This window comes from Zophobas morio, unplaced genomic scaffold (assembly GCF_036711695.1).
Source record: "Zophobas morio isolate AGI-343-1 ecotype UQ-CSIRO unplaced genomic scaffold, CSIRO_AGI_Zmor_V1 ptg000016l, whole genome shotgun sequence".
In the NCBI taxonomy this organism is placed as follows: Eukaryota; Metazoa; Arthropoda; class Insecta; order Coleoptera; family Tenebrionidae; genus Zophobas; species Zophobas morio.
Window position 1 is genome coordinate 863,894 of NW_026972121.1, and position 25,265 is coordinate 889,158.

Sequence of the window (25,265 nt, forward strand, 5' to 3'; positions counted from 1 at the left end):
AAAATTGAAAAACCGAGAAATCCAAGCATCAAAAAATAGTAAAATCGAAAAATGTAAAATTTAAAAGATCCAAAAATTGAGAAGTAAAAGAAAAGAAAAATTAAAAATCCGAAAAATTGAAAACTTAAAATATCCAAAAATTGAAGAATTGGGAAATCGAAACACCAAAAAAATCAAAAAAACAGAAATCTAAAATTCAAAAATCAAAAAATTGAACACTCAAAAAACCAAAAAGTCGAAAAATCGAAACATCGGAATGTGCAAAAACTGAAACATCGAGAAATCAAAACATCAACAGCAGAGGAGTCAAAAAATAAAAAAATTAAGAAATCAAAATAGACTTAATAATTGAAAAATTGAAACATTTTAAATGAAAAAATCGGTAAACCGAAAAATTTTGAAATCTAAAAATTGAGAAATTGAACAATCAAAAATTAAACTTAATTTAAAAATCGAAGAATTGGAAAACCAAAAAATCTAAACCGAGAACTTGAAAAATCGAATAATCGAAAAATCAAAACATCAAGGAAAACAAAAAAATTAACGGAAAATCTAGAACTTAAAAATTGAAAAATTAAAATACCCATCGAAAAATTGAAAAACCGAAAAATCCAAGCATCAAAAAATAGTAAGTAAAATCGAAAAATGTAAAATGTAAAAGATCCAAAAATTGAGAAGTAAAAGAAAAGAAAAATTAAAAATTTAAAAATTCGAAAAATTGAAATCTTAAAATATCGAAAAATTGAAGAATTGGGAAATCGAAACACCAAAAAAATAAAAAAAACAGATATCTAAACTTCAAAAATAAAAAAATTGAACACTCGAAAAACCAAAAAGTCGCAAAATCGAAACATCGGAATGTTCAAAACCTGAAACATCGAGAAATCAAAACATCAACAGCAGAGGAGTCAAAAAATAAAAAAAGTTAAGAAATCAAAATAGATTTAATAATTGAAAAATTGAAACATTTTAAATGAAAAAATCGGTAAACCGAAAAATTTTGAAATCTAAAAATTGAGAAATTGAACAATCTAAAAATTAAACAATTTAAAAATCGAAGAATTGGAAAACCAAAAAATCTAAACCGAGAACTTGAAAAATCGAATAATCGAAAAATCAAAACATCAAGGAAAACAAAAAAATTAACCGAAAATTTAGAACTTAAAAATTGAAAAATTAAAATACCTATCGAAAAATTGAAAAACCGAAAAATCCAAGCATCAAAAAATAGTAAGTAAAATCGAAAAATGTAAAATTGAAAAGATCCAAAAATTGAGAAGTAAAAGAAAAGAAAAATTAAAAATTTAAAAATTCAAAAAATTGAAAACTTAAAATATCGAAAAATTGAAGAATTGGGAAATCGAAACACCAAAAAAATCAAAAAAACAGAAATCTAAAATTCAAAAATCAAAAAATTGAACACTCGAAAAACCAAAAAGTCGAAAAATCGAAACATCGGAATGTTCAAAAACTGAAACATCGAGAAATCAAAACATCAACAGCAGAGGAGTCAAAAAATAAAAAAATTAATAAATCAAAATAGACTTAATAATTGAAAAATTGAAACATTTTAAATGAAAAAATCGCTAAACCGAAAAATTTTGAAATCTAAAAATTGAGAAATTGAACAATCCAAAAATTAAACAATTTAAAAATCGAAGAATTGGAAAACCAAAAAATCTAAACCGAGAACTTGAAAAATCGAATAATCGAAAAATCAAAACATCAAGGAAAACAAAAAAATTAACCGAAAAGTTTGAACTTAAAAATTGAAAAATTAAAATACCTATCGAAAAAATGAAAAACCGAAAAATCCAAGCATCAAAAAATAGTAAGTAAAATCGAAAAATGTAAAATTTAAAAGATCCAAAAATTGAGAAGTAAAAGAAAAGAAAAATTAAAAATTTAAAAATTCAAAAAATTGAAAACTTAAAATATGGAAAAATTGAAGAATTGGGAAATCGAAACACCAAAAAAATCAAAAAAACAGAAACCAAAAATTCAAAAATCAAAAAATTGAACACTCGAAAAACCAAAAAGTCGAAAAATCGAAACATCGGAATGTTCAAAAACTGAAACATCGAGAAATCAAAACATCAACAGCAGAGGAGTCAAAAAATAAAAAAATTAAGAAATCAAAATAGACTTAATAATTGAAAAATTGAAACATTTTAAATGAAAAAATCGGTAAACCGAAAAATTTTGAAATCAAAACATCAACAGCAGAGGAGTCAAAAAATAAAAAAATTAAGAAATCAAAATAGACTTAATAGTTGAAAAATTGAAACATTTTAAATGAAAAAATCGGTAAACCGAAAAATTTTGAAATTTAAAAATTGAGAAATTGAACAATCCAAAAATTAAACAATTTAAAAATCGAAGAATTGGAAAACCAAAAAATCTAAACCGAGAACTTGAAAAATCGAATTATCGAAAAATCAAAACATCAAGGAAAACAAAAAAATTAACCGAAAATTTAGAACTTAAAAATTGAAAAAATAAAATACCCATCGAAAAATTGAAAAACCGAGAAATAAAAGCATCAAAAAATAGTAAGTAAAATCGAAAAATGTAAAATTTAAAAGATCCAAAAATTGAGAAGTAAAAGAAAAGAAAAATTAAAAATTTAAAAATTCAAAAAATTGAAAACTTAAAATATCGAAAAATTGAAGAATTGGGAAATCGAAACACCAAAAAAATCAAAAAAACAGAAATCTAAAATTCAAAAATCAAAAAATTGAACACTCGAAAAACCAAAAAGTCGAAAAATCGAAACATCGGAATGTTCAAAAACTGAAACATCGAGAAATCAAAACATCAACAGCAGAGGAGTCAAAAAATAAAAAAATTAATAAATCAAAATAGACTTAATAATTGAAAAATTGAAACATTTTAAATGAAAAAATCGCTAAACCGAAAAATTTTGAAATCTAAAAATTGAGAAATTGAACAATCCAAAAATTAAACAATTTAAAAATCGAAGAATTGGAAAACCAAGAAATCTAAACCGAGAACTTGAAAAATCGAATAATCGAAAAATCAAAACATCAAGGAAAACAAAAAAATTAACCGAAAAGTTTGAACTTAAAAATTGAAAAATTAAAATACCTATCGAAAAAATGAAAAACCGAAAAATCCAAGCATCAAAAAATAGTAAGTAAAATCGAAAAATGTAAAATTTAAAAGATCCAAAAATTGAGAAGTAAAAGAAAAGAAAAATTAAAAATTTAAAAATTCAAAAAATTGAAAACTTAAAATATGGAAAAATTGAAGAATTGGGAAATCGAAACACCAAAAAAATCAAAAAAACAGAAACCAAAAATTCAAAAATCAAAAAATTGAACACTCGAAAAACCAAAAAGTCGAAAAATCGAAACATCGGAATGTTCAAAAACTGAAACATCGAGAAATCAAAACATCAACAGCAGAGGAGTCAAAAAATAAAAAAATTAAGAAATCAAAATAGACTTAATAATTGAAAAATTGAAACATTTTAAATGAAAAAATCGGTAAACCGAAAAATTTTGAAATCAAAACATCAACAGCAGAGGAGTCAAAAAATAAAAAAATTAAGAAATCAAAATAGACTTAATAGTTGAAAAATTGAAACATTTTAAATGAAAAAATCGGTAAACCGAAAAATTTTGAAATTTAAAAATTGAGAAATTGAACAATCCAAAAATTAAACAATTTAAAAATCGAAGAATTGGAAAACCAAAAAATCTAAACCGAGAACTTGAAAAATCGAATTATCGAAAAATCAAAACATCAAGGAAAACAAAAAAATTAACCGAAAATTTAGAACTTAAAAATTGAAAAAATAAAATACCCATCGAAAAATTGAAAAACCGAGAAATAAAAGCATCAAAAAATAGTAAGTAAAATCGAAAAATGTAAAATTTAAAAGATCCAAAAATTGAGAAGTAAAAGAAAAGAAAAATTAAAAATTTAAAAATTCAAAAAATTGAAAACTTAAAATATCGAAAAATTGAAGAATTGGGAAATCGAAACACCAAAAAAATTAAAAAAACAGAAATCTAAAATTCAAAAATCAAAAAATTGAACACTCGAAAAACCAAAAAGTCGAAAAATCGAAACATCGGAATATTCAAAAACTGAAACATCGAGAAATCAAAACATCAACAGCAGAGGAGTCAAAAAATAAAAAAGTTAAGAAATCAAAATAGATTTAATAATTGAAAAATTGAAACATTTTAAATGAAAAAATCGGTAAACCGAAAAATTTTGAAATCTAAAAATTGAGAAATTGAACAATCTAAAAATTAAACAATTTAAAAATCGAAGAATTGGAAAACGAAAAAATCTAAACCGAGAACTTAAAAAATCGAATAATATCTAGAACTTAAAAATTGAAAAATTAAAATACCTATCGAAGAGTCGAGACAATGCAAAATCCCAGAACTGAAATACTGAAAAACTGAAAAATGGAAAGAAAATTAAAGAATCGGAAAAGTGGAAAAATCCACAACTGAAACATTGAAAAATTCAGAAATCGAAAAATTGAAAAATCACAATTGAAGAAAGAATTGAAAAATCTTGAAATAGAGAAATGGGAAAATCAAAAAATTAGTTAATCGAAAAATTGAGAAATCAAAAAATTTAGAAACGTCAAAAATTGAAAACTGAAAAATAAAAAAATTTAAAAATCGTAAAACTAAAACATCGGAAAATTGAGAAATCGAAAAATGAAAAAATTCCAGAAACCGAAAATATGAAGAATCGAGAAATCGAAGAATCGATAAATTGAAAAATCCCAGCAGTAATATGTCGAAAAATTGAGAAATCGAAATCGAGCAAAACTGAAGTATCGTAAAATTAATGAATTGAAAAATTGAAAATTTTTGAAAAAAAAACGTATCAAAAACTGAAAATTCAAAAAATCGAGAAATTGAACAATCAAAAAATCCAAACATTGAAATCCCAGTAAGTTGATAATTTGGAAAATTAAAAAAAAACAGAAATTTTAAAAATCCAAGAATTGAACAACAGAAAAATCTAAGCTTGAAAACTCAGAAAATCGAATCATCGAGAACTCAAAACATCAAAGAAAACAAAAAATCTAAAATTTAAAAATACGACAAATTGAAATATCATGGAACTGAAAGATCAAAAAGTCGAGATAGTGAGAAATCTGAAAACCTAAAACTTTAAAAACTGAAAAATTAAAATATCGAAAAATTTAAAACCGAGAAAACACAATATCAAAAATTTGAAAAATTGAAGAAACGAAATATTGCAAAATTCCAAAGCTGAAATATTGAAAAACCTAAAAATGGAAGGAAAATTAAAGAATCGAAACATTGAAAAAATCCAAAACTGAAACATTGAAAAATTGAGAAATGGAGAAATGGAAAAATTAAAAAAATTGTTCTAAAGAGTTTAGACAGTACTTCCCTCGCTATCGGAAACGTGACGACTGCATGCCTATTATGTTTTTTTTTTCACATTAGATTTCAAAGCATTCGGTTTTGTATTTCCTGATTAAATCAATAAAATAAATTTGCGCATTCATTAAATTTTTCAAGTCACCCTATATATCCGAATCTAAAAAATATGAATGGAATGATAAATTACAAGAAAAGACTCATCATATTTTGTACATTTTAGATAGGATTTATTCAGCAAAATTTTGAGGTGACGTCATCAATTTTTTAGAGGGGATAAGTAAATATATTGCGATTAAAACGGTCCTGGTTTAATAACAAAAAAATAAAAACCAAGAAATATGTAAAAATATGGCACATAAACTTGGCAGATTTTACTTTGGCGCATTATTGCCCGAAATAATTGATTCAAGAAGAAAGAGGAACCTGCCTCTGCGAGAGATTTTTTTAAAATAAATAAAATTTGTTTCTATTTTTTAATGTACTTTAATAATTTATTCGGAGTACATTTTTCATCACCAAGACTTGCATATTTTTATTATAAATATATTTTGAAAATGATCTCTCGGCAAATGAAAACATATACGAGCACTTTTTTCGAGTAAACAATGAAGGGAGAAGTTACTGGGCGTAGAGCTTTTTTAAAACACCTCCTTTCTGGGATAAGTTGTAGATACACTTAGCTACTTATACGTGTTAAACAAAAGCTGTATTTTATACATTTTTTATTATTATTATAAATATGTTTATTAGTTGTATTAATTAACAAAGCAAAATATATATTAACAATAATATTACAATGAATTTTTAGTAATCATGTGTATTGAATTCAGGATCCTGAGTGGAGTAAAAATATTATAGTTCCCGAGTTTTAATTCGGTTTTATGATAGTACCTCATTGCGTAAAAGTTAATCTCCTTAACAATAGATTAGTACTGCCAGTCCTGGCGGCTTGTTATAAAACTGAGTTCCTTGCCATAAATTAGAAAAATCAGCCGAGAACGCTAACAATCAGCATATGGTAGAGAAGATGAAAGTCGCTTCCGTAAATTTTAGTGGCGCTCCTATCGACAAAATACTGAACTAACGGCTCAAATTCTGTCGAATTGATACCCATTTTTTTCAATAATAATTGTTAATTTTTGTTAAAAACTCTACTAAGCAATAGATCATTAATTTTCTTCTGATATTCCTGTTAAAATTATTCGACGTATTTTGCATTAATTTGTGGTATATTTTGATTTTAATAAACACATTATTATTTAAACAAATTGTACCACTAACAAACTTTTAATGACTCTGCGGCCTGTAAAAAGTGATGTTTTATCCATGTGCGAATTTTCAAGCTTTTCTATAATAGTTATGACTCAAAAAACTTGAAAAGAAAACTTACAATGGTGCTTTTTTTACGATATTTCTCAGCCATATTTTTTTAATTGATTGAACTGGTCTCTGCGCTCTAGAATATGAAAAAAGCTGCAGTTTGATGTATGATACATCTATATTAATATAATTTTTTCATACAAAAAACCAAAAAAATGTTATACCTCGTCTAGCGAGTGCCCTTAAACTATGTTGACTCAGGAACAAGTTAAGCTCGGTAACTATAACACTGAATGTTGAAACTACTGTAATATTCGAGTCCATTATCCACAAGCTTCTCGTCACGAAAGACCTGTGAAAGTCGCCGAGATTCAGCAACAACATCATTATTGAAATTAGATTCGTCGCGAATTGGCAAAGTACACAGTTTAAAGCTTTCGGAAGCAACGCGGAATCAATCAATCGTTCTGGCTTACACGTTCCAACGCATCCATGCCGCTTAATTAGTCCGGTATTAGGCTAGGATTTTCCGGAAAAGTCCGGGCAAACGAGCGCTTAACGCGACAGCTTATAATGCCCAGCATTTGCACATACACATAAGGGTTGTCGTCGAGGAGCATCAATCATGCAGGAGTAGAGGCAACAATGATTGATCGCCGCTGTGTGAATTTTTAAATGAAAATAATTCGACGCGAGCTCGTCTTGTACGGCAAAATGAGACGTTTTTCGAATGTTTCATGTTGAAAGCGTGTCGCCGCCCTTTAGCATTTTAACTTGACGTGAATTGTACGTGATATATTAACTTGTGGTGGAGCCAAGTTGGTAATGAAGTGTTACCGCACGTTCAAATATTTAACGTCGTATGACTTTGATGGACTCTGTTATGGGTTTTGCATCGGGAAATTTATGACCTGTGACGTGACAAAAGTGGGCTTGGGTCGGAGACGAACTCAGGAGTTTGTGAAAACTGGAACGACAGTGACGAATTTCAGCGAATATGATCTTTGACAAAAAACGTGCGCGTCGCGCACGCGCGAGCCGAAATTTTGCCCGTACAAAAACTATAATATAATTGAGACACATCCAAATCGGGGTGATAAATCACCCGTATCTGAAACTCACCCACAAACAAATTGATATTCAAATTAGCTGTTGGCGTGTCACGAGATTTTTTTTCTTGGCAATTGTGCTTTGGAACTTTGTGTAAAATCATAATTTTTTATCGGGGAAATGAATCGAAAAAGCTGGTCCCAGCTGATGCCGAGATAAAAATAGAAAGTGGAATATTAATTTATATTTTTTTTTATAAAACAAACGTCTCTTCTTGACAGGTCTTGTGTATAATAGCAGACGCAGCGGTTGAAGTCTCACATTAAAAACCCATTAGTATTGAAGGCTTCGCTTAATAAAAGAACGTCTGTCTGCCATATTCGCTAAGCTTTTGTAAGTCTTAAGGAGACGAGTTCTTTTTCGAACTGATCGAAAATTAAGTACAGGTACGTACACAGAAATAAATCATTTTGAATTGAGAAAACAATTGCATTTTGTATATTTTGGGAAAACGGTAGATCAAATACTCCGAAAAGTTTAATCGTCGCCTGAGAACTTGTTTGATCTACAAACCAGAGCTCACTCAGGCCAATATCGTCTCTAAGCGATTTATCTATAAACCGACTTTCAACTTTACAACGAATAAGTGAACAAAGGTCTTGAACATTTTAACGATTTAATACATAGTGTTCCCGGACGACAAAATTTACATTTCATATTGTATTGTCAATTGTATTAGATGTCAAGATTGTTGGAAAAAAAATCACAACGTTTTCCAATTTATAGCAATACGCTATTGAGATTTTTCGGTTTTTGGATTTCTGGATTTTTCAACTTTAGATGTCTAAATTTTTCAATATTTCAATTTTGAGCTTTTTCAATTTTTCCATTTCCATTTCTCGATTTTTTATTTTTCGATTTCTCAATTTTTCTTTTTTTCGACATTTTTGATTTCTTGATTTTTGTTGAACTTTAGATTTTTCAATTTTTCGATTGTTTTATACTGCGATTTCTCAATTTCTCAATTTTTCGATGTTTTAAACTTTCCATTTTTAAAATTCTAACTTTTTCGATTTCCCGAGTTTCCAGCTCTTCTTTATTTCAAAATTTCAATTTTCTGAATGTTTCAATTTTCGATTTTCCAATTTTTCTGTTTTAAAATTTTTTGATTTCTCGATCTATCGAATTCAGATGTTTCCATGTTTTGATTGTTCGTTTTCCAGTTTTTTGACTTTTAAATTTTAGATTTTCGAATTTTGATTTTTTGATGTTTGGATTTCTCGATTTCTCTATTTTTTATTTTAATTGCTCAATATTTAAAATTTTAGACTTTTCGATTTCTGGATTTTTTGATTTTTCAGTTCTACAGTATTTCAATTTTCAATTTCTCAAATTTTGACGTTGCTAAATGTTCAGTTTTCCGATTTCTCAATTAACGCATTTTTGATTTTCCCATTTCTCGACTTCTCAAAGCTTCGATTTTTCAGGTCTTCGATTCTTCGATTTTTCGACTTTGCCTTTTTGCTTTTTTGGTTTCTCAATTTTCCAATTTTTGAATTTTTCAATTTTTGGATATTTCTTTCAGTTTTGGGAGTTTTTGATATTTCGATTTTTCGATTTTTAGACTTCTGAATTTTTTGATTTCTCAATTTTTTACTTTTTGGATTTTCAATTTTTCATTGAAGTTTTGATTTTTCAACTTTTCAATGTTTTAATTTTTCGATTTTCTGAATTTTTAAATTTTGGAATTTCCATTTTTTTTTTAATTTTCGATATTCAATTTTTTGATTTCTCAATTCGTCAAGTTTCCAATTTTTAACTTTTCTTCTCGGTTTTCGACTCTTCAATTTCTGGATCCTCCGATTTTTCTATTTCTCGATATCTGTTTTTGAATTTTTTCATGTTTCGTTTTTTGATTTCCCGGTTTTTCGAATTTTTACTTTTGGGCTTTTCAATTTTTCGATTTTCCAATTTTTCGATGTTTCGTTTTTTAGTCATCTGATTTTTCAATTTGTCAACTTTTTAAATTCGGGGGTTCGGTTTTTTAATTTTTCGATTTTTAAATTTTAGATTTTTGCATTTTTGTTTTTTGATTTTTTGATGTTTGGATTTCTCGACTTTTCAATTTTGCGTTATTTTAGTTGCTCAATGTTTTAAATTTTAGAGTTTTCGATTACTCGATTTTTTGATTTTTCAGTTCTTCAGTAGGTATTTCAATTTTTCAAAATTTGACGTTGCTAAATGTTCAGTTTTCGGATTTCTCGATTAATATATTTGTGATTTCCCATTTCTCGACTTCTCAAAGTTTCGATTTTTCAGTTCTTCAATTCTTCGTTTTTTCGATTTTTCAACTTTGCCTTTTTGATTTTTCGGTTTCTCAATTTCCCAATTTTTGAATTTCTCAATTTTTGGATATTTCCTTCAGTTTTGGGAGTTTTTAATATACCGATTTTCCGATTTCTTAATTTTTTATCTTTTGTATTTTCAATTTTTCGTTAAACTTTTGATTTTTCAATTTTCGACTGTTTTATACTTAGATTTCTCAATGTTTCAACTTTTCAGTGTTTTAATTATTACATTTTTAAAATTCTAAGTTTTTCGATTTCTCGAGTTTTCAGTTTCGCTTTATTTAAAATTTTCGATTTTCCAATTTTTTTAAATTTTTCGATTTTCAATTTGTTGATTTCTCAATTCATCAATTTTCCAATTTTTAACTTTTCTTTTCGGCTTTCGACTCTTCAATTTGTTGATGCTCCGATTTTTCGATTTCTCGATGTCTCAGTTTTTGAATTTTTTTCATGTTTCGATTTTTGGATTTCTCGGTTTTTTAATTTTTTAGTTTTGGGCTTCTCAATTTTTCGATGTTTTGATTTTTCAATACTTCGACATTTCAATTTTTCAGTTTTTTAAATTCTGGTGTTTCGATTCTCGATTTCTCGAATTTTTAGCTTTTCGATCTTTAAATTTTCGATTTTCGAATTTTTATTTTCTGATTTTTTGATTACCCGATTTTTTGATTTTTCAATTTTCCGCTTCCTCAATTGAACAATCAAAACATCGGAATATCTGAATTCGATAGATCGAGAAATCAAAAAATTTAAAAAAAGAAAAATTGGAAAATCGAAAATTTAAAAATTCAGAAAATTGAAAATTTGAAATACATACATATCGAAGAACTGAAAAATCAAAATCCTTATTTTTGATTTCCCAACTTCTTAATTTCTCAAAATTTCGATCTTTCAATTCTTTGAATCTTCGATTTTGTGACTTTGGTTTTTTGGTTTTTCGATTTCCCAATTTACCAATTTCGACCTTTCGATTTTTCGACGTTTGGATTTTTCGATTTTTTATTTTTTGGATTTTCAGTTTTTCGTTTTTTAAAACCATAAGATTTTTGAATTTTTCGACTGTTTTATACTTCGATTTCTCAAATTTTCAACTTTTCAATGTTTGAATTATTCAATTTTTAAAATTCTAAGTTTTTCAATTCCTCGGGTTTTCAGTTCTGCTTTATCTCAAATTTTCAATTCTCCAAATTTTTAACTTTTCTTCTCTGGTTTTTCGATTGCCTTTTTGGTTTTTCGGTTTCTCAATTTTCCAATTTTTTTAATTTCTCAATTTTTGGGTATTTCTTTCAGTCTTTGGAGTTTTTAATGTTTCGATTTTTGTACTCCTGGATGTTTTGATTTCTCAATTTTTTACTTTTTGGATTTTCAATTTTTCGTTAAACTTTTCATCTGTTTTATACTTCGATTTCTCAGTGTTTCAACTTTTCAATGTTTCTCGAGTTTTCCGTTCCACTTTATTTAAAATTTTCGATTTTCAATTTTTTAATTTCTCGATTCATTGATTTTCCAATTTTTAACTTTTGTTCTCGGCTTTCGACTCTTCGGTGTTTCGATCCTCTGATTTTTCGATTTCTCGATGTCTCAGTTTTTGAATTTTTTCATGTTTGGATTTTTGGATTTTTCGGTTCTTTGATTTTTTATTTTTGGGCTTCTCAATTTTTCGATGTTACAATTTTTCGATGTTTCCATTTTTCAGTTCTTCGACTTTTCAATTTTTGAATTTTGACGTTGCTAAATGTTCAGTTTTCCGATTCCTCAATTAATCTACTTTTGATTTGCCAAATTCTCGACTTCTCAAATTTCGATTTTTTAGTTCTTCGATTCTTCGATTTCTCGACTTTGCCTTTTTGGTTTTTCGGTTTCTCAATTTTCCAATTTTTAATTTCTCAATTTTTGGATATTTCTTTCAGTTTTTGGAGTTTTTAGTGTTTCGATTTTTCGATTTTTAGACTCCTGGATTTTTTGATTTCTCAATTTTTTACTTTTTAGATTTTCAATTTGTTGATAAACTTTTGATTTCTCAATTTTTCAACTTTTCAGTGTTTAATTATTCAATTTTTAAAATTCTAAGGTTTTCGATTTCTCGAGTTTTCAGTTCCGCTTTATTTCAAATTTTCGATTTTCCAATTTTTTTTTATTTTTCAATTTTCAGTTTTTTGATTTCTCGATTCATCGATTTTCCTATTTTTAACTTTTCTTCTCGGCTTTCGATTCTTCAATTTCTCGATGTCTCAGTTTTTCCATTTTTAGATTTTTCGGTTACTTAATTTTTTACTTTTGGGTTTTACAATTTTTCGATATTACAATTTTTCGATTTTACAATTTTTCGATGTTTCGATTTTTCAGTTCTTCGACTTTTCAATTTTTCAATTTTTTAAATTCTGGGGTTCCGATTTCTCGATTTGTCGAATTCTCAGTTTTTCGATTTTTAAATTTTCGATTTTCGAATTTTAATTTTTTGATTTTGCGATTACCCAATTTTCCAATTTCGACTTTTCGATTTCTCGACGTCTGGATCTTTCGATTTTTTATTTTTTGGATTTTCAGTTTTTCGTTTTTTAAAAACATTAGATTTTTGAATTTTTCGACTGTTTTATATTTCGATTTTTCAATTTTTTGAGATCTCGATTTATCGATATTTTTATTGTCAATCTCTCCATTTATCAATTTTTCCATTTTCAACTTTTCGATTTTCCGATTTTGGCCTGTTCATATTTCGAAACATCGAAAAATTAAAAAATAAATTGGAAAATTGAAAATTTAAAAATTTCGGAAATTGATAAATTAAAATATATTGTATAGAACTGAAAACTCAAGACGTCTAAAAACCTAAAATTTTAAAAATTGAAAGGTCGAGAAATCCAAGTACAAAACAGTCGAAAAATTGAAAAATCAAAAGTAAAAAAGGTTGGAAAATTGAGAAATCGAAGCATAAAAGAGTGTTTTTTTATTTTTATTTTATTTAAAAGGAAGTTACACAGTGGAGAAAAAAAAATTTTTAAAAATGAAAAATTGAAAATCCAAAAAGTAAAAAAGTCGAGAAATCAAAAAATCCAGAACTCAAAAAATCGAAAAGTCCAAATACTAAAAAATCTCAAAACTGAAATATCGAAAATTTGAACGAAAAATCTAACAACTGGGAAATTAAAAACCCTGAAATTCGAAAAATTGAAGAACTGAAAAACTGAAAAATGGAAACTTGGGAAAGTCCAGAAACGGAAAAATTAAAAAAATAGAGTAATTGAGAGATCGGAAAACTGAAAATTCAGAAACGTAAAAATTTGCAAAATTAGAAAATACTGAAGAACTGAAAAATCTAAAAATCTAAAATTTAAATCATCAAATGGTGAAATTCACGTAATGTTAAACAAAAAAATAAAAAACAAGTCGGACGAAAACTTCTTCGGTTCAAATCCTGAAGGAAGTTTACTTTAAATCATGCGTTTAGGAATGCACAATAAAAAGAAACTCAAAGCTGGCATTCAACAAAATTCCGTATCAAAGGATAACTATGGAATTAAAAAGTTAAACCACAAAGAGGTCTTTCTTTTGAAGTACACCAATCAATATTGATAAAAATTGGATCTCAAAACGGTGTAATCAAAGCGGGCTCAGCGAAAACATTAATTATCTTTGCGACCGATTCAGTGCGGCATTATGAATATAAAAAGAGAGAACCGACGATTTCTGAAAAAATGGGAAAAGCTCGATGCGGACTCTAATTGACGACTGCAAGCGCTTTAAAATTAATACAGATTTCCATTTAGGTACAGTGTAAAGAGAAGTTTTGCGCAAGCACCTTTTGTTGTAATCTCCATCAAAGAAAAAATGATGTTGTCCTTTGGATCAAAGCCGAAATAATGAGTCAAGTTAATCTGCTTTTACAGGAAAATATTTTCGTCGGAATAAAATCGAATCCTTTTTAATACGCCGCGATAGCCAGCTCGGCATCATTAAAATGAGATATTTCAAGTTGAAAACGGGCTCTGCTTCTACAATAAAGTTTTAAAGAAGGTCGAAAACTAATAAATATGTTATTATTGCGATCTGACGGAAAAGTGGGTGTATTACGTTTACCGTCATCCCCGAGAGTCGCTCTGGGTTTGACAGACGCCTCAGACGCTTTCCCATAACAAATTAATGGACGCGATCCAGTAATAAGCAGCTTTCCCTGAAAAGCGCGTAATATTCCGATTCGGCCGAATTTTCGCGTGGAATAGGTGAACCGCGTGTGGAACGTGATGGAAAGAGCGCTTTACATGGGTCATTCGGTTTCGTGTTGTACATACTGCGGATGCCGACCCTTCTACATAATAAATATAGATGCGGTTTCACAACCCAACCCGTACAAGATTATTTTGCATATACAATCGTCATTGTGGCGCAAAAATTTTAATTAATAATATTTTAGAGAATTAGCTGCGTGAGGGAGGAAATTGGATGAAATTTCACGCAAACTGTGTTGAAAACTAGTTTTAACGTAGGTTGTGCTTTAACCCCGGGAGCAAAAAGTTGAATGTTTCGAATGCTCATTGTATGCGGGAAACTCGCAACGACTCTCTAAACGCAATAACAAGTAGTGAATGGTGGGATAAAAATTCCAGTTTATAAGAGCGGTTTTCTCGAAGACATGCAGATTTTTCCTTCTCGTGTGCTTTGGTTGCTGCATGGGTTGAGTTCTGTTGCTATTTTATAGAAAAGCTTTATTCCTTTTACTCTTTTCTTTGGGGTATTAAAAAAAAAAATAAGCGCAGGACTTAAAGCGAGCGCAGATAACATAATAGACGAAAATGTGCACTTTGTCTCCTTTGAGTAAACTGGATGGAGTCTTATGATTTTAAGCGCTCTGAACTAAATTGATATTTACTGCGTTTTATTTTAAGTGGAGTACTTATTTCTATACCGATGTTCCCGTCTGGAAAAATCGTACGGCAGCTGACGTTTTGAAGAAAAAATATCCACTAGTCAAACAATTATGTAAATTTAAGCGTCGTTTCCTCAATTTTTCAAGTTCTCGATTTTTATTTTTTATTTTTCCAATTTTTTTAATTTTCATTTCTTCGATTTTATGTCACAAATTTTCATTTTTTCAATTCCTTTATTTCTTGTTTCTTTCAATTTTTCAATTTTTCGAATTTTCAGTTTTTCAATTTTTCGTTTCCACCATTTTTCCTGTTCCCGATTTTCATTTTTCAATGTGGCGAATTTTTAATTTTTATTTTCTCGATTTATATCACAATTGTCCGTTTTTTCATTTCCTTTATTGTCTGTGTTTTTTTTTTCGATTTTACAATTTTTCATGTGTTCAATTTTTCAAATTTTCAGGCTTTGAATTTTCAGTTCGTCCATTTTTCAATTTTTAAATTTTTCACTTAGCAGTTTTTGGATTTTCAGTTTTCCGATTTTCCAATTTCTTTAATTTTCAATATTTCTACTTCATTATTATACATATTTGTTTTCTTTTTATTTTTCACTTTTTCGATTCTTAAGATTATTCAAGTTTTCATTTTGTAATTTTTCGTTTTTATTTTTGAATTTTCAATTTTACAATTTCTCGACTTCCAAAATTTTCAATTTTTCGTTGCTTCAATTTTTCGGTTTGCATCAGTTTTTCAATTTCGCAATTTTTCAATGCATATTACGTTTTATCATTTTTTAATTTTTTCCTTTTTCAATTTTTTTGTTCTTTCTTTAGATTTTACAATTTTTCGTTGATTCAATTTTTCAAATTTTTAGGTTTTTTCAATTTGTCTTCAAATTTTCAAGTTTGATTTTCACTTTTTACATCTTTGAAGTTATTATTATACACTTTTTAGTTTTCTTACTTTTGATTTTTCAATTTTACAATTTGTCGACTTCCAAATTTTCCAGTTTTTCAATATTACAATATTTCATTTTTCCATTTTTCACATTTTCGATTCTTAATTTTTCCCTGTTTCAATTTTTCGTCACTTCAATTTTGCAACTCCTCGAGTTTTATTTTGGGTTTTCCTGATTTTTTATTTTTAATTTTCGCGATTTTATATCACATTTCCTTAATTTTTGTTGTTTCTTTCAATTTTCCAATTATTCGTTTATTCAATTCTTCAAATTTTCAGGCTTTGATGTTTCAATTATGATTTTCCGTTTAAATTTTTTCAATTTGGAGTTTTTGGATTTCCAGTCTTCCAATTCTAGGAAATGGGTTAATTAAAACACAATTGTCCTTAAAGTGCGTGTATTAAAAATGCGATCCGTTCGTTTTAAAAGCTTATTACGAACTAACTTTTAAGATCACAAATACGCATATATAAAATATAAACTGAAGTACTCAGCGTTTCTCGGGCGCCTTACATTTATCGCCCTTTATAAACAAATGCTTAACAGTAAGCTAAACAGAAAATGTATGGGATATAGTCGTAATAATTTTTGCCTTAATTAATATATTGAATTACAACACCAATTTTTCAATTTCTTTAATTTTCAATATTTTGATTTCACAATACTATTTCTTTTTTTTATTTTTCACTTTTTCGAATTTCGAGTTTCTCAATTTTTAAACTTTCGATTTTTTTGAAATTTCGTTTCTTCAAATTTTCATGTTTGATTTTCACTTTTGACATTTTTCAAGTTTTCGATTTTTATTTTTCATTTTCCCGATTTTTTTAATTTTCATTTTATCGATTTTATGTCACAAATTTTCATTTTTTCAATTCATTTATTTCTTGTTGTTTCTTTCGATTTTTCAATTTTTTGTTTCCTTAATTTTTCGAATTTTCAGTTTCTCAATCTTTCGTTTCCACAATTTTTCATGTTCCCGATTTTTATTTTTCAATGTGGGCAATTTTAAATTTTTATTATCTCGATTTATATCACAATTGTCCGTTTTTTCATTATTTTTATTCTCTGTGTTTTTTTTTAGATTTTACAATTTTTCATCTGTTCCATTTTTCAAATTTTCAGGCTTTGAATTTTCTGTTCGTCCATTTTTCAATTTTAAAATTTTTCACTTTGCAGTTTTTGGATTTTTAGTCTTTCGATTTTCCAATTTCTTTAATTTTCAATATTTCTATTTCATAATATATATTTCTTCTTTTTTATTATTTTTCACTTTTTCGATTCTTAAGATTTTTCAAGTTTTCATTTTGTAATTTTTCGTTTTTTATTTTTGAATTTTCAATTTTACAATTTCTCGACTTCCAAAATTTTCAATTTTTCGTTCCTTCAATTTTTCGGTTTGCATCAGTTTTTCAATACATATTACAGATTTTCATTTTTCGATTTTTCAGTTTCTGAATTTTTAATTTTCCCCTTGTCCAATTTTTTTGCAACGATTTTTTAATTTTCACTTTTTCGATTTTATATCATAATTTTTCTATTTTATATCACAATTTTTCTATTTTATTTCACAATTTTTCGTTATTCATTTCCTTTATTTTTTGCTGTTTCTTTCGATTTTACAATTTTTCGTTTATTCAATTTTTCAAATTTTCAGGTATTTTCAATTTTTCTTCAAATTTTCAAGTTTTTATTATACACTTTTTCGTTTTTTTATTGTTTATTTTTCAATTTGTTGAGACCAAATTTTCCAATTTTTCAATATTACAATTTCTCGTTTTTCCATTTTACCCCTTCTCGATTTTTAATTTTCCCTTTTTCAATTTTTCGTCCCCTCAATTTTTCAACTCCCCGAGTTTTATTTTGAGCTTTCCTGATTTTTTATTTTTCATTCTCTCCATTTTATATCACAATTTTTTGTTTTTTCATTTCCTTAATATTTGTTGTTTCTTTCGATTTTCCAATTTTTCGTTTATTCAATTGTTCAAATTCTCAGGCCAATCGATTCCAATTCGTCGATTTTCCAATTTTAGAATTTTTCAGTTTGCAGTTTTAGGGTTTCCACCCCTATTTTACTTTTTTTAAACTTTAGATTTTTCAAATTTTCGACAGTTTTATACTTCGATTTCTCAATTTTTTTCAACCTTTCGATGTTTTAATTTTCCTTTTTAAAATTTTTCAATTTTTTTTATTTCTGGATTTATCGTATTCAGATGTTTGGAGGTTTTGAGTTTCTCAATTTATCAGTTTCTCAATTTTTTTCTATTTCTCGATGTTTTGATTTTTGGATTTCTCGGTTTTTCGATTTTCCAATTTTCGATGCTTCGATTTTTCAGTTATCCGATTTTTCATTTTTTTTTAATTCTGGAATTTCGATTTGTCGGTTTTCCAGTATTTCGATTTTTAAGTTTTAGGTTTTCGAATTTTATTTTCTCGATTTTTATTTTTCATTTTCCCAATTTTTTTTAATTTTGATTTTCTTGATTTTATGTCACAAATTTTCAATTTTTCAATTCCTTTATTTCTTGTTTCTTGCGATTTTTCAATTTTTCGTTTATTCAATTTTTCAAATTTTCAGGCCAATCGATTCCAATTCATCGATTTTCCAATTTTGGAATTTTTCAGATTGCAGTTTTTGGGTTTCCACCCCTTTTTTACTTTTTTTAAACTTTAAATTTTTCAAATTTTCGACGGTTTTATACTTCGATTTCTCAATTTTTTTCAACCTTTCGATGTTTTAATTTTTCTTTTTTAAAATTTTTCAATTTTTTTTATTTCTCGATTTATTGTATTCAGATGTTTGGAGGTTTTGAGTTTCTCAATTTATCAGTTTCTCAATTTTTTTCTATTTCTCGATGTTTTGATTTTTGGATTTCTCGGCTTTTCGATTTTCCAATTTTCGATGCTTCGATTTTTCAGTTATCCGATTTTTAATTTTTTTTTAATTCTGGAATTTCGATTTGTCGGTTTTTCAGTATTTCGATTTTTAAGTTTTAGGTTTTCGAATTTTATTTTCTCGATTTTTATTTTTCATTTTCCCAATTTTTTTTTATTTTGATTTTCTTGATTTTATGTCACAAATTTTCAATTTTTCAATTCCTTTATTTCTTGTTTCTTGCGATTTTTCAATTTTTCGTTTATTCAATTTTTCAAATTTTCAGGCCAATCGATTCCAATTCATCGATTTTCCAATTTTGGAATTTTTCAGATTGCAGTTTTTGGGTTTCCACCCCTTTTTTACTTTTTTTAAACTTTAAATTTTTCAAATTTTCGACGGTTTTATACCTCGATTTCTCAATTTTTTTCAATGTTTTAATTTTTCTTTTTTAAAATGTTTCAGTTTTTTTTATTTCTCGATTTATCGTATTCAGATGTTTGGAGGTTTTTAGTTTCTCAATTTATCAATTTCTCAATTTTTTTCTATTTCTCGATGTTTAGATTTTTGGATTTCTCGGTTTTTCGATTTTCCAATTTTCGATGCTTCGATTTTTCAGTTATCCGATTTTTCAATTTTTTTTAATTCTGGAGTTTCCATTTGTCGGTTTTTCAGTATTTCGATTTTTAAGTTTTAGGTTTTCGAATTTTATTTTCTCGATTTTTATTTTTCATTTTCCCAATTTTTTTTAATTTTGATTTTCTCGATTTATGTCATAAATTTTCATTTTTTCAATTCCTTTATTTCTTGTTTCTTTCGATTTTTCAATTTTTCGTTTATTCAATTTTTCGAATTTTCAGTTTCCACAATTTTTCATGTTCCCGATTTTTATTTTTCAATGTGGCGAATTTTTGATTTTTATTTTCTCGATTTATACCACAATTGTCCGTTTTTTCATTACCTTTATTTTCTGTGTTTTCTTCTTCGATTTTACAATTTTTCATGTGTTCAATTTTTCAAATTTTCAGGCTTTGAATTTTCAGTTCGTCCATTTTTCAATTTTTAAATTTTTCACTTTGCAGTTTTTGGATTTTCAGTTTTCAGATTTTCCAATTTCTTTAATTTTCAATATTTCTATTTCATAATACATATTTCTTTTTTTTTTTCACTTTTTCGATTCTTAAGATTTTTCAAGTTTTCATTTTGTAATTTTTCGTTTTTTACCTTTGATTTATCAATTTTACAATTTCTCGACTTCCAAAATTTTAAATTTTTCATTCCTTCAATTTTTCGGTTTGCATCAGTTTTTCAATTTGGCAATTTTTCAATACATATTACAGTTTTTGATTTTTGGATTTTTCAGTTTCTCAATTTTTAATTGTCCCCTTTTTCAATTTTTTTGTTCCGATTTTTTAATTTTCACTTTTTCAATTTTATATCACAATTTTTCGATTTTATATCACAATTTTTCGTTTTTTCATTTCCTTTATTTTTTGTTGTTTCTTTCGATTTAACAATTTTTCGTTTATTCAATTTTTTAAATTTTCAGGTTTTTTCAATTTTTCTTCAAATTTTCAAGTTTGATTTTCACTTTTTGCATTTTTCAAGTTTTTATTATACACTTTTTCGTTTTTTTATTTTTGATTTTTCAATTTTACAATTTGTCGACTTCCGAATTTTCCAATTTTTCAATATTATAATTTCTCATTTTTCCATTTTTCACGTTCTCGTTTTTTAATTTTTCCCTTTTTTAATTTTTCGTGCCCTCAATTTTTTCAATTCCCAGAGTTTTATTTTGCGTTTTCTTGATTTTTTATTTTTCATTTCTCGATTTTATATCACAATTTTTTGTTTTTTCATTTCCTTAATTTTTGTTGTTTCTTTCGATTTTCTAATTTTTCGTTTATTCATCATATCCTATCATATTCAATTTTAAAAATTTTCAGTTTGCAGTTTTTGGGTTTCCACCCCTTTTTTACTTTTTGGATTTAACTGTTTCGTTTTCATATTTTTGATTTTTCAGTTTTACAGTTTCTTGACTTCTAAATTTTTCAATTTTTCGATATTACAGTTTCTCATTTTTCGATTTTTCACATTCTCAGTTTTTAATTTTCGTCATTTTCAGTTTTTCGTTTCCTCAATTTTTCAAGTTCTCGATTTTTAATTTTCATTTTCCCGATTTTTTTAATTTTCATTTTTTCGATATTATGTCACAAATTTTCATTTTTTCAATTCCGTTATTTCTTGTTTCTTTCGATTTTTCAATTTTTCATGTGTTAATTTTTTCAAATTTTCAGGCTTTGAATTTTCAGTTATTCCATTTTTCAATTTTTTAATTTTTCACTTTGCAATTTTTGGATTTTCAGTTTTCCGATTTTCCAATTTCTTTAATTTTCAATATTTCTATTTCATAATACATATTTCTTTTTTTTTTTATTTTTCACTTTTTCGATTCTTAAGATTTTTCAAGTTTTCATTTTGTAATTTTTCGTCTTTTATTTTTGATTTTTCAATTTTACAATTTGTCGACTTCCGAATTTTCCAATTTTTCAATATTACAATTTCTCATTTTTCCATTTTTCACGTTCTCGTTTTTTAATTTTTCCCTTTTTTAATTTTTCGTGCCCTCAATTTTTTCAATTCCCAGAGTTTTATTTTGCGTTTTCCTGATTTTTTGTTTTTCATTTTCTCGATTTCATATCACAATTTTTCGTTTTTTCATTTCCTTAATTTTTGTTGTTTTTTTCAATTTTCCAATTTTAAAATTTTTCAGTTTGCAGTTTTTGGGTTTCCACCCCTTTTTTACTTTTTGGATTTTCAATTTTTCGTTAAACTTTATCGAGAATCGGATGTTTCGAGGTTTTGATTGTCTCAGTTTTTGAATTATCCGATTTTTCAATTATCCAATATTTTAAACTTGCAAGTTTTGATGTTTCTGAATTTTTAGTTTTCCGATTTCGCAATTAATCTATTTTATGATTTTCCCGTTACGACTTGCCAAGGTTTCGATTTTTCAGTTTTTCAGTTCCTCAATTTTTCGATTTTTCAGGCTCCAGATTTTTCAATTTTTCAATTCTTTAGGTTTGCAAAATCGTGCGGCAGCTGACGTTCTGAGAAAAAATATCCACTAGTTAAACAATTATGTAATAAATAATAAAGTCAATATTTCAGTGTGCCTTTTGAGTGATAGTGTAAAAGTGTGAGATCACCATTTAAGCGTCGCCGCCTCCCCAGGATTTGAAGCAGTCCCGTCCAGTGAGGAGCCGAATTGTATTTTCGTTTTTATATACTAGCTGAGGTTTTTATTTTAGCCGTGTAGCTGTTGGCAGGTAATAAAGACGTGTTTTTTATTTTCTGAGTGTGCCCTGTCTAAAAAACATAAAATAAATAAAATGCAATAAATTTGCATCATGCTTACATTTAGTTTATGTGATTTGGCGTAATCCTTAATATTTAAATTTGAAATTACTCCCAAGGTGTAAAAACACATTTCCCGTGCGAGAGCCCGATAAGGTGTGTTTTACAACCCCACGTGTGCCACATTTAAAATGTCGTGCAACACAACCATCTAGACCTTAATAAAAACAGACTACAACAGCACTATGAAAAAAAAGTAAATTTTTACAACCTCTCTATATTCCGGAGTCGATAAAAACCCTATCAAAAGCCCAACCAAGTCGATGACGTTTTTAAACTTACCATAATTCCATAATTCCTATTAAACATGGACAGGGTTTAATGGAGCGGCTAATGTCGGTGCGTTTAGGGTTTGCGATAGCGCTAACCTTCGATTAAAACATCATTTCACGCGACGTAAATTTTTAAAAGTTATAGAAATTTATGTGTGGCTGATGTGGGCTTGTAAAGATTATGTGCGTTTAATGCGTCTTGATATTTCTTAACGTGGCCCGGAACATTCCGGGAAGTTTATGGTTTCTAAATAGAGACGGTTTAAAAGGGTTGAATGCCATATTACTTCTTATCCTTAGTGCCGCATGCCGGGGCTTCCACCGACGCCGCCGTTAAATAAACGAACAAAATTGTAATCATCAGAGCTGAAGTGGACGAGACGCAAGATTACAGCGTCTGCTCTTGTAATTTCCATAATGCGGTCTAGGGCGGTAAGTGTTTTATTGCACCCGGATAATTGAGGTGATCTGTAACTCCTGTCTTCTGAAAAATACCCAATTTAATGAGAAATTATAATTGCATAGTGCGTGCTGGTGAAGGACAGCTCCTATGCCGTTATTCGACGCATCCGTACCGATTCGATGTTGTAGCCACCAGACCAGCGCGTTTTTAATTACTGGCTTGCTATTCAATCCATCAGTACTTGACGGGCATAAAATAGTTTTAAATTGTATCCTCAAGCTTCAATTAGCGTTCGCCGTTATAGCTCTTCACTCCTCGAAAACGTTATAAGCCAATTCATTTCAAGCATCGAACTAGTAGCGCATAAATTCAGACATAAACTTCGAGTTTTACAACCAGTGGTTGCATTCTGATCTCCCCCCATGATAATAATCGTTAGGGTTAGGATAATGATAAAGTTAATGGCAACGAGACTGTAATAATAATAATAATTAACCTAAAATTAATAGCAAATGGTTGTTTTGTCGAATAAAGATAACGAACTGCTTGAGATTTGATAGTAAATTAAAGCGACGACGGGGTAAAAACGACGCCAACCGCCCTCCAGAAACGAAGTATTAATAAAATTGTTATTGCAGGTAAAATTCACGGACTTTTCCGAAATGAATCGGGCCTTATTAGGGTTATGAAAAAAGTCGGTGTTTTAGTGGCTTGTAAAGTTTAACGTTCTGCCTTATCTCCCATTATTCAATAACAAAAGCGACTTAACACTTCAGCGGGTCCGATGAGTCCTAAGCAAATTTTACGAGTGGCTCCATGAAATGTATATTAACACGATATTATTTCAAAGACGGTGTCAGCAGGTAAATTTCGAGCCGACTATAAGCAGTTTAGATTAAACAGTGACCCGTTTCGACGGGTTATTGCCCGGAATTAGAAAGCAATTGCATCAGCCGTTATTGGGAGTTTATGGTGTTTAATAAAGCCGAGCTCGTGGGAGCGGCGGGCTGCATGAGACACCCTTTAATGGTTTCAGGAAAAAAGAACTGCTTTTATCCATATCCACTCACCTCCGAAGAAGTTAATAATAATAATAGATTTATTTCCTGGAAACACCCAAAGTGACACTTTCATGTCACGGGAGTTGGCGTCTTCGTCGGGGGCGGTTGCTTGGGCGCTACTTCCCTCTCTAGTCGGAGGAACGGATCTTTAGTGGATTTTGTGAAAACCGCAACAGAAATATATTGACCAAAAAAACACAACAACAAAATTCATGGATGAAAGCTACAAAATAAAAGTTTGAAAATACATATTAAGTTCAAAGACTGAATGACGCTCTTACGGCGGCCCGGCGCGGTTGTCATGAAAATCCCCTGCCCCTTAATAATAATATGAAGAATATGTTTCATATACCTTATCAATTTTTCGATTTATGAGTTTTTTAATTTCAAAATTTTCAGTATATAACTTCGATTTTTCGATTTTGGACTATTTTGATATCTCAGTTTTTGAATTTTTCGATTTTTCGATTTCTCGCCTTTTTGGCTTTTCGGTTTTTAAATTTTTCGGTTTCCATATTTTTCGTCATTTTAGTTTTGGAATTTTTCAGTCTCTCGATTTTTCACATTTTCGATTTTTCAATTTTCCTATTTTTCAATGTTTGTCTCGATTCAATTGATTACTCAGGTTTTCGATTTTTCGATGTTTCAGTCTTTGAATTTTTCGGTATTTATATTTTATATTTTATTTATTCCAGTTTTGGAATGTTTCACTCTTGTTATTCTTAAATTTTTCGATTTTTCAATTTCTCGATTTTCCATGTTTCGATTGTTCAATTTTTCGATATTTCACTTTTGGCATTGCTTTTATGAATTTTTTTATCTTTTCTAAGTAATTTCGAAAATTACCCAGACATTTTTTTGTTCTGGATTTTTCGGCCACATTTCTTTGAAATTTCAAGCACGTTTCCAGAATTACTAAAATGAAGCATCACATTTTGAAAATTTGAGTTTGAATTAGAAAATTTTGAAAGTTTTAATCATATATCCCAGATTTTTATGATACTTCACTTTAGAAAACTAACCAAAGACATTTTTTGTTAATTTTAACTTCCAGACGTCATTTTCGGCAACATTTCTTAGAAAATTCCAGTGACCACCAAAGTGAAAAATGACCATTTTTGGAATAGGTACTGTAAAATTTTTATTTTGAAATCGAAAATTATGAAAATCTTGGTCTGGGCGCATCAAAGTCTAGGTTTTTTGAATCTGATGGTGACTCTATTTTTTGTGCAAAAGCTAATTTTTTAAAAACTTTTACAAAATTTGACTTTTTCCGAACACTTTAGAAATTTTT